Source organism: Moschus berezovskii, chromosome 19 (genome assembly GCF_049115385.1).
Source record: "Moschus berezovskii isolate FMDL1 chromosome 19, NW_MosBer_1.0, whole genome shotgun sequence".
In the NCBI taxonomy this organism is placed as follows: domain Eukaryota; kingdom Metazoa; phylum Chordata; class Mammalia; order Artiodactyla; family Moschidae; genus Moschus; species Moschus berezovskii.
The window spans coordinates 59,805,372-59,815,860 of record NC_142478.1 but is presented as its reverse complement, the minus strand read 5'-3'; positions in this window follow the sequence as shown (position 1 = coordinate 59,815,860).

Genomic DNA, 10,489 nt, shown 5'->3' with positions numbered 1-10,489 from the left:
GGGATGTGTAGATGAAATTATTGCTAACATTTAGGTTCTTGGGACTTCCCTGGTGGTCCAGTGGCTAAGACTCAATCCTCCCAGTGCAGCAAGGAAGATTGAAAATCCTGTTTGCTGCAACTGAGACCTGGTGCAGCCAAATAAATAATAAAAATAAATATTAGAAAAACATTTAGGTTCTTGATTTGGGCAATGAGTTCATGGTGGTCATTGTATTATTTAAAAAACAGTAAATAAAATGGTTATCATTAGCTCGTGATTAACCTGACTCTATGGAGAAGGAAACGGTAACCCACTCCAGTATTCTTGCCTGGAGAATCCCATGGATGGAGAAGCCTGGTAGGCTACAGTCCACGGGGTCGCAAAGAGTCGGACATGACTGAGCGATGGAATGGAACGGATGTACCTGGAAAGGGGAGACAAACACAAGAAAGTAGAGACTAGGTCTGATTTCCTGTTTCCTTCTCTCCCTGCCTTATTCCTAATAATGATCCATACATACTAAGCCCTGGGCTAGGCATCTTACATCCATCATCCTATTTAGTCTTTATAAACACTGTGTGTCCTGAGGTCGAATCCTGACTCAACTACTTAGAAGCCATGTGATCCTGGACAGGTTTTTTAATCATGTTCTGCTTCAGTTTCCTCCTCTGTGAAGTGTGTGTGTGTATTTGCACACACTGAAAAACTCAAAACAAAACAAAATTAGAGCTTTGGCCATAAAAATAGGCAAAAAACAATAAATGTGAATAGCAAATAGTAGCTACTTAAGGATTAAGTGAGATATTGCATTTGGACTTATGCTTTGCAGATAGTAAGTTATTTACTAAATGTTAGCTATTAGAAAATCATTACACCCATTTTATAGATAAGGAGAGTAATGATGTTTGCAATGTTAAGTAATTTGCCCAAGACTGCACCATTGGCACCGACAGCCATTCCTTTCCTCCCTTTCTAGCCAGTCCATTTTGCTTCCTCTCTATCTCTTACACAAATTACTTGATTTTGAATGTGAGCCAAGAAATGTGCTACGTTTTGAGGGGCAGAAATGAAAGGATAATGTGTATAATCCTTACACTTAAGGATCCTATGGTCGTGAGTTTACTCTAATTTTTTAAAAAAGAAAGCTGTGGTACATATACACAATGGAATATTACTCAACCATTAAAAAGAATACATTTGAATCAGTTCTAATGAGGTGGATGAAACTGGAGCCTATTATACAGAGTGAAGTAAGCCAGAAAGAAAAACACCAATACAGTATCAGTTCAGTTCAGTTCAGTCACTCAGTCGTGTCTGACTCTTTGCAACCCCATGAATCACAGCACGCCAGGCCTCCCTGTCCATCACCAACTCCCGGAGTTCACTCAAACTCATGTCCATCGAGTCGGTGATGCCATCCAGCCATCTCATTCTCTGTCGTCCCCTTCTCCTCCCGCCCCCAACCTTTCCCAGCATCAGAGTCTTTTCCAGTGAGTCAACTCGAATACAGTATACTAACACATATATATGGAATTTAGAAAGATGGTAATGATAACCCTATATGTGAGACAGCAGAAGAGACACAGATGTATACAATAGTCTTTTGGACTCTGTGGAAGAAGGCGAGGGTGGGATAATTTGAGAGAATAGCACTGAAACATGTATATTATCATATGTGAAACAGACCGCTAGTCCAGGTTCGATGCATGATACAAGGTGCTAGGGGCTGGTGCACTGAGATGACCCAGAGGGATGGGATCGGGAGGGAGGTAGGAGGGGGGCTCAGGATGGGGAACACATGTACACCTATGGCTGATTCATGTCAATGTATGGCAAAACCACTACAATACTGTAAAGTAATTAGCTTCCAATTAAAATAAAAAAAAAGATACGGGCACCGATAACTCCTTTCATAAAAACATCCAAATTCTCCAAAGAGCCAGTGGATGGGTAAATTTGGGGGAGAGGAGAGGAAAAAGAGTGTGGTAATGATGTCTGGTCACTCTTGCCAGGTGGAAATTCACCTTTCCCTGGCAACCTGGAGAGATGGCTTGGTTTTAGTAAGGGAAGTGGTGCTTAGAGTGTCCTTATCTTGATTGATTGAATTATTAACATATTTAATGATCATCTACCACTTGCCAGGTCCTGGAGAGACAGTGTTGAACAAGACATAGTTAAATACATTTCTTTGTGATGCTAATGTGTGTGTGAATAGGAGGATTATCCTTTAGTCACTCAGTCATGTCTGGCTCTTTGTGACCCCGTGGACAGACAGGCTCCTCTGTCCATGGGATTTCCCAGGCAAGAATACCAGAGTGGGTCACCATTTCTTTCTCCAGGGGACCTCCCTGACATGGGGATCAAACCCTTCTCTCTGTGTCTCCTGCTTTGGCAGGGAGATACTTTGCACTGATCCACCATAGAAGCCTGGATGGAAGGATAGAAGGGATTAAACAAGTAACCATAGACAAGTGAAACAGATGCTGTGATAGAAGGCATCAGGAGGTGCTGTGGGAACTAAGGGGAGGGGCATTTTATCAATTATCCATTGCTATATATCAAAGCATTCCAAAATACAATGGCTTAAAACAAATATTTTCTTATTCACAATTCTGTGGGTTAAGGATTTAGCAGGCTGGCTTGTTTCTTTCCCACACAGTATTGGCTGGGGCATCTGGGCTGGGACAGGAGTTGAGATGACCTCAGTCACATGTCTGACACCTTATGGGGATGACTTGACTCTCCTGGGGCTTGGTCACATGGCTGGGCTGCTTTCTTCTCATGATGTTGGTTCTCACATAGTTTAGGACCTTACTTCTCCTCCATGCGGTGCAGAGGCCATCAATGAAGGGTCCTTTAGACGGCGCTTTATCTGAAGGACAATGAGGTGCCATTGGAGGAGTTTGAATCTGGGGGTAACAGGACCTGATTTAAGTTTTAAGAAGGTCCCTCTGCTTGTAGGGGAACAGGGACTACAGTGGAAATAGATTGCAGCAAGCCAGAATAAAGGTTCTGAGATTGGTTAGAAAGTTGTAGAGCTGCCCAAGCAAGAGATGGTGGTGGTCATAGCAGAGACGGAAATGGGTGGATGGGGAAGAATTTTCGGAAGTTAGTATGGTAGGATAGGGCCAAGGCATCCGTTCAGTGCCCCTGAACTTGAACTTAAAGGAGTTACTTTTATCCCTTCCACCCAGTTCCAATCAGTCTCCAGCTGTGCTAAAACTTCTTCCTTTTATGCCTTCCTTCCCTTACTATGGCAACCACCCGCCCACCCACCCCACCTCATGGCTGGGTAGTTTCAATAATCAACTAATTAGTCTCCCTGTCTTCTGAGTCTCCCCTTTCAATCCATCTTGCACACTGTCACTAGAATGAGTATTCTAAAACACAGCTTTACATCATGTCAGCTCTCTTCGGAAAACAACAGAACAGTCATCACAGGAGAAAATGAAAAATCTCTCATATGGTAGTTTGAATATTCCTTGGAGTGGACTTCTAAAAGGTATGCTTTGCTGTTGTCCAATAGGATCCCACCTGCCAGATATAAAAACATTTCCAGTGGTGGGGGAATTATTGGATGACAGTGGTAACAGTGACAGTCATGTAGTGTGGCCATATCTATCAAGAGCAATTAAATTTGCCTTTCAAGTTGGTGAGGTAGACCTGGACATGGACTTCCCAGATCCTCGCTTCATGGGAGGGTTTCCTGCTCTGCTGTGGGGAACATGGTCAGCAGGTGGCTTCCAGCTTTCAGCTGCTGAGGGCAACCCTACCCAGCCAAGGCCGTGCCTTCTAGAGCAGTCAACATCCTGGCTGAACAAGACGGCTGGAAAGGCTTGGCTGTCTTGGCTCAGCCATTCTCTGCTTGCTTGGCTGACTGCCCTGGACCTGCACTACAGTTTAGACTTTTTTGTCTGCCCAGTTCTCTTTCCTTCCCCCTCCCTTCCACATACTGGGGACAACTTTGTGTGTGTGTGCTTAGTCACTCAGTCATGTCCGACTCTTTGCAACCCCATTGACTGTAGCCCACCAGGCTCCCCTGTCCCTGGGGATTTTCCAGGCAAGAATAGTGAAGTGGGTTGCCATGCCCTCCTCCAGGGGATCGTCCCAACCCAGGGATCAAACCCAGGTCCCCCACATTGCAGGCAGATTCTTTACCATCTGAGCCATGAGGGAACCCAGGGGACAACTTTACTGAAATATTATTCACCCATTTCAAGTGGACAGTTAACTTTCAGAGGTCAAGTTTTGAGTATATTCACAACTGTGAATTTTATCACCCTAAGAAGAAACCATGCACTCTTTGGCTTTCGTTCCTCATCTCCCCCAGAACTTTCAGCCCCAAGCAAGCACCAGCATACTTTTCATCTCTAAAGACTCACCTGTTCTGGACATTTCAGATGAATGACATCATCTAATACATGGCCTTTTGTGTCTGGCTCATTTTACTTAGCATGATGTTTTCATTGTTCATCTGTGCTGTAGCATGCATCCGTAGTTCATTCCTTTTTATTGTCAAATACTTTTCTACTGTATGGATATGACACATTTTATCCATCCATTCATTAGTTGATGGACATTTGAGTTGTTTTCGCCTTTTTGGCTGTTATGGATAACGTGGCTATGAACATTTACCTACAAGTTTTCATGTTGACATATGTTTCTAATAAACATTTTTCAACCCAAACTCCATCTCAGCATCTGTTCTAGAGAATACAACCTGTGACATTTGGCAATCTCTCCTTTAGGAATTTATCCTCCAGACAGACTTGTAAAATACAAAATGGCATGTACAGCATGATTTATAACAGCATTGTTTGTCTTGGCAAAATGTTGGAAACAATAGGATTAAGAGATTAGCTCACCGTGATCAGAGAGGTTAAGTAACCTGGTAAGTAGCACAGTGAGTGTTGGACCCAGGATTTGAACTTGGGTCTGTTGAGTCCATAGCAAGTTCTCTTTCTGCTCCCCTCCCTCCCTCCCACTGGATTCTATAGGGCTTTGTAAAGGCAGCCCACAAGCTGGCTGCCCTCAGTCTAGAAATAGTCCACATATGTGTTTAGTTTGGACTGTAAAAGTGTGCAGTGTTAAAAAATCACTAAGGAAGCCCAAGGGCTTCCCTGGTAGCTCAGCTGGTAAAGAATCTGCCTGTAATGTGGGAGACCCCGATTTGATTCCTGGGTTGGGAAGATCCCCTGGAGAAGGGATAGGCTACCCAATCCAGTATTCTTGGGATTTCTTGGTGGCTCACATGGTAAAGAATCTGCCTGTAATGTGGGGGACCTGGATTTGATCCCTGGGTTGGGAAGATCTCTTGGAGGAGGGCATGCAACCCACTCCAGTATTCTTGCCTGGAGAATCCCCATGGCTAGAGGAGCCTGGTGGCCTCTAGTCCATGGGGTCGCCAAGAGTCGGATACAACTGAGCGACTAAGCACAGCAAGGAAGTCCAAAATAACATACATTGGGTGGCTTAAACAATAGACATTTAATTTCTCAGAGTTCTTGAGGTGGAAAGTCCAAGATCAAGGTTCTGGCAAGCTTTGGTTCCTGGTGAGGGCACTCTTCTTGGCTTGCAAAGGATTGCCTTCTTGCTGTGTCTCTTCCTCTTTATATAGGGGCATCAGCCCTGTTGGATTAGAATTCAATCTTTATGACTTCTTTCAACCTTAATCACTTTCTTTTAGGTGCAAATACAGTCACATTGGTGATTAGGGCTTCATTATATGAATAGTTTTGTCCATAATAGATGGATTTTTTTTCAGTTCCTATGGTGAATCAATGTCTAGTTCCAGTTGAATCCTGCAGTCCATCTAATCCCTTACCTATGGATTCTGTAAGACACTTGATATCCTTCCTTACAACAACCCCCCTTTGTGCTTAAGCTAGCTTCAGCAGGTTCCTATTACTTGTCACCAAGGGTGACAACAAGAACTATGAATGGTAGGTACTAATGCACAGTGGTTTTGAGCCTGGATCTAGGAGTCAGTGGGCTTTCTGCCACTCAATTATTCCCTATCCACAGGCGAGTGGCTTAGACTCCAGGAGACTCAGGTGCCTCATTTAAGATATGGGGATGAAATAATACCTAGCAGGATGGATTATTGTAAGCACTTAAAGACACGATGTATATAAAGTCTCAGCAGAGTGCCTAGTACATAGTAAGTACTATACTTGATAGGTGATAGACTTTATAATCATGATCACTGTTGTTGTTATCATTATTGTTCAGTGGACCAGCACAGCTAGATAATTTCTAAGATTTCTCCCAGTTCGGATGTTCTCATCCCTGGATTTTAACCTAATCTCAGAATGGAGTTTTGAGAGGTATCTACCATGTTCCTGATATTGTATTTAACATTTTGTGCAAAGGTGTTTTCTCCCATATGGAGGAGTCTAGAGCTTTCGTCAGGTTCTTAAAAGGGTCTGTGCCACCCCTTGCCTTTGAACAGTTATGAATCATTCCTCTAGGATATAAGGATTCCAAATATTTCAGGGTGACCCTGAAGAAGTAGAAGCTGGCCCTCCTGAGGATTAGGTTAGTGCTAAGACAGATTTCAGTTCAAAACCTTCATGTAACTTCCAGAAAAGCTGAGCAATCTAAGGCTCACAATCAACTTTATCAAAGCAATTTAACATGGATGTAGCTATCTCCCAGAAGCATGCAGACCCACAGGGATATAAAAATTTGATGGGAGGAGCAAAGACTCAGGTGTCCTTGGTCAGCTTGACATGTGAAAGAGCCCTGTGATGAATGGTTGGATATGGTCAGATATTGTCCCTGCCCTCCTGGATCTGGAACTCATTACTCCATCATAAGAGGCAGATTTTTTTTGATAATTAAAAATGTGAAGAGCGTTATGAGGGAACAGTGCCAATTGAGGGGGGATTTGGGGAAGCTTGTGGTCCCTTGTGCCTAGTAAATGAGACAAGTCTGGTTCTTCCCACTAGCATCCTTCAGACATCCACATTAAGCAGATCAGTCCTGATTTAATGGTGATTTGTCAGTATCAAGCCTTAGGGGCCTTTACTCAGGTCTAAATCAAATTCAGAAGCTGAAGAGCCAGATCTGAGTTTAGTGTGGATTTTACAGGTCAGTGAGGCCGAACAGCAACTCTCCAGCTGGTGATAAATGTGTTGGGATCTCTCTCTGGCTCTACTAAGGCCACTGTCAACTCTGCATCTTCATTTCCCGAGAGTGTTGTGAAAAGGCTGGAAATAGTCATCAGGCTGGAACCCCATACCTCACCAGGGATCTTTAGGAGGACTTTCTGGGGGGCTGAGCATCTACTTCTGGCTCAGGTGCTGGGCAACCTGTGGCATCCCCTGTTCTGGCAAGTGGCTGAGTTAAGAGGAGATGACAGTGAGCTCCTAAGAGTAGAGACCACATATTACCATCCTCCTATGCCCAAGACAAGAATTGTGCCCAGCACAAATTATCTGTTGAATAACCATATTAGCAAAGGAAAAGTACCCTTGCATAAAAAGCAGAGACCAAATGACTAGCCATGGTGTTTTTCCCATCCTTCATTTTTTGGGGATGATTTCTGGCATTACCCATTTAGTATCATTCCCCATCTCCCTGCCTCAGACTCAAATGCAGTATGTGCTAATCCCTGGATAAAGAACCAGAGAAGAGATGGTGGGGTTTTGTCTGAAAAGACCTCAATGGACTTGTCAGAGACGAGACAGAACAGAGTTCTGTGAGAGAGGGAGGCTTTGTGAGGCATACGTGGTAGTGGAGGTTGGAGGTTTTGAGGGGAGAAACGTGCTGATAAGGAAAGGGGGAGAGTTGACACGCAAGGCAAAGGGGTCATGAATTAATACCTCTTTAATGGTGCCTAAAATACTAAAAAACAACAACAGACTAACATACTTTTGGTTGCTGGGCTGAGCAACCAAATTCTACAGTGCTCCAGGCTTGGCCATTTGGGAACTTGACTTTGATTAGGGTTACATGTGGACTCTCAAATCAGTTCTGATTTCTAACGGCTGGCCTTCATTATGCTGAAATCCCCATGTAGTTGTTGGTGATCCAGCCCTTTGGCATAGCAATACCGCTAGCTAACCAGTGAAAAGTGAAAGTCGCTCAGTTGTATCTGACTCTTTGCAACCCCATGGACTGTAGTCTACCAGCCTCCAGTGTCTATGGGATTCTCCAAGCAAGAATACTGGAGTGGGTAGCCTTTCCCTTCTTCAGGGGATCTTTCCAGCCCGGGGATTGAACCTGAGTTTCCCAAATTGCAGGAAAATTCTTTACTGTCTGAGCCCCCAGCTAACCAGTAGCATGAGCATACCAAGTCCCAGGCACTCTGTAGGCTTAATGTTTATGACCGTTTAAAGGTAGATATTTTTATTATGTCCATTTTACAGATGAAGAAACTGAGGAAGGAGAGGATAAACAGCTTGGCCGAGGTCACAGAGATGGTTGATGGTAGAAGTAGGGTGTACAGCAAAGTCATGTGATTCTAGAACCAGAGTCCTCAACCTCTGTTGTAAGCAGCTCTTGATTCTCACGGTGCCACAGAAGCTGAGTTTTGTGCTGTGAAGTGAGAAGACAAGTTACGTCTCTTAAGTTGAACTTTCACGTCACTCTGTCTGAGTCCCCTTTCTCCCAGGGCACACACACTCATACACATACAGCCCATCATCTGGGTTAGGCTATGTTCTACCTGTTGCCAGTTACCTGGACCCCCTGTCTCCCTCTGCCCTGCTGACTTTGTGGTCAAGTCTTCCCTGTTCTGTCACATTTTTATTTTTTATGGTGACATTTCTCTCAGAACCTGAGCCATCCCTCCCTAAAACCGGGCTCCCATTCTCTACTCCTCCTTGTCCGTTTCTCCTTCAGATGGTGTTTGAATGTGTATAAATCCCACACTTGGGATTCAAGTTATTTCCCCCCTCCCGCCTCAGTTTTGTATTTCAGTCGGATATAAATAAATACTGAGGGTGGTAGTATTACTCATCTCCACAGGTGGGAGTCTGCACATCCCAGCTCTGACCCTGCTGGGTTTCCCCATGAGATTTTAAATAAGTTATGTGTCACACTGTAAGCAGCCTACAAGTGAAGTTATTAATAATGCATGTAATTTTGTAAACAACAACTAGGATCAGTGGTAGATGTGTGGGGGAGAAATAGAGGCTCCACAAATGGAAGCTATAGCAAACACTTGTGTATCATACCCCATATCTAAACCCCCTTCTTCCTTGATAGCAGAACAACATTTTAAAAAATAGGCACTGGTATACCCAATCCTAGACTATAAGTTAATGATGAGCTGAAGCCAGTCATGGCAATCTTGTTCCTAACTTTGCCAGCTTCCCTTGAAGTTAGAAGTGACATGAATGAGATCCAGGAGACCTAAATACATCTACTGTTAGTGCTTCTGGGAACAAGTGTGTCTCCCAACAAAAAGGAAAACATGCAGCTGGCACCACCTCTTCTCCCCTTTTCTGTTTGGAAAGTGGATGTGGTGTCTGCAGATGCAGTGGCCACCATGCAAGGAGCACGGGGCTAAATGCAAATGTGCTAAGACGCCTGGTGGCCCTGTATCCCTGATGACCGAGCTAACAGCAGCCACCTACTTCTGGACATCTTGTTAAGAGATAAAAATAAGCCTTTTATTATTTTTTCTTTGTATAAGCCTCTGTTCATTAGGTTTTCCATTACTCGCAGCCAAATGCATTCTGAATTGATACAGAAGTGACTTCTTTTTCTTTCTTGTTGGCCCCTAACCAAATGCTCATTTTAGAAAAAAATATTAAAAACAACCAAGCAAAAAAATCCATAAATAATCACTATTGAATCCTTTTGAAACTTTTTTATGACTGAAAAATATTTAGTTAACATTCATTGAGTATTTATAACAGGATCAGTTTAAGTCCCTTACTTTCTGCATTTTATTCCCACAACAACCTGTGAGGTCCATATCATTACTATTCAGAAAAAATACACACTCCCTCTAAATTTCCCTTTCCCTATTAAAGTGGACCATTGTTACTGACTTGTTCTTATGATTCCAGGTTTTTTTCCCCAATGCAATTACATACACATTCAGAAGGTTTTGTATTTTGCATAACAATTAGATCATCCTAGGCATATAGTCCTTCAACTTGCTTTTTGCTTTTAATAATTTATCTCAGAGATTTTCTTCTGTGTCAGCTCAAATAGGTCTATCTCAAAATTCTCAACAGCTGTATAGTAAGTAAGGCGGCTCTCTCTAGGAGTCAGAGCTGTTCAAAGGCGTAACCGGGTTGCTTAAGTGCTAATGATCTCCCAGTTTCCAAAGGAGCCAAGTAGAATAAGGTAACCACTAAGGCAAGGAGGTCAGCATCAGATGGTGGGTGGGACTATGGTGGTCTTTAAGGGACATGCTTACCCTGAGATCTTATTCTCTGGCTTGACAAGAAGGTTCTAGCAACAATCTGGATTTAGTGGCAAGAAAAGATGGTTTTAATTTTTCAGGATAGTGTAGGATAATGGTTAAAAGCACAACTTGCTAGGTATG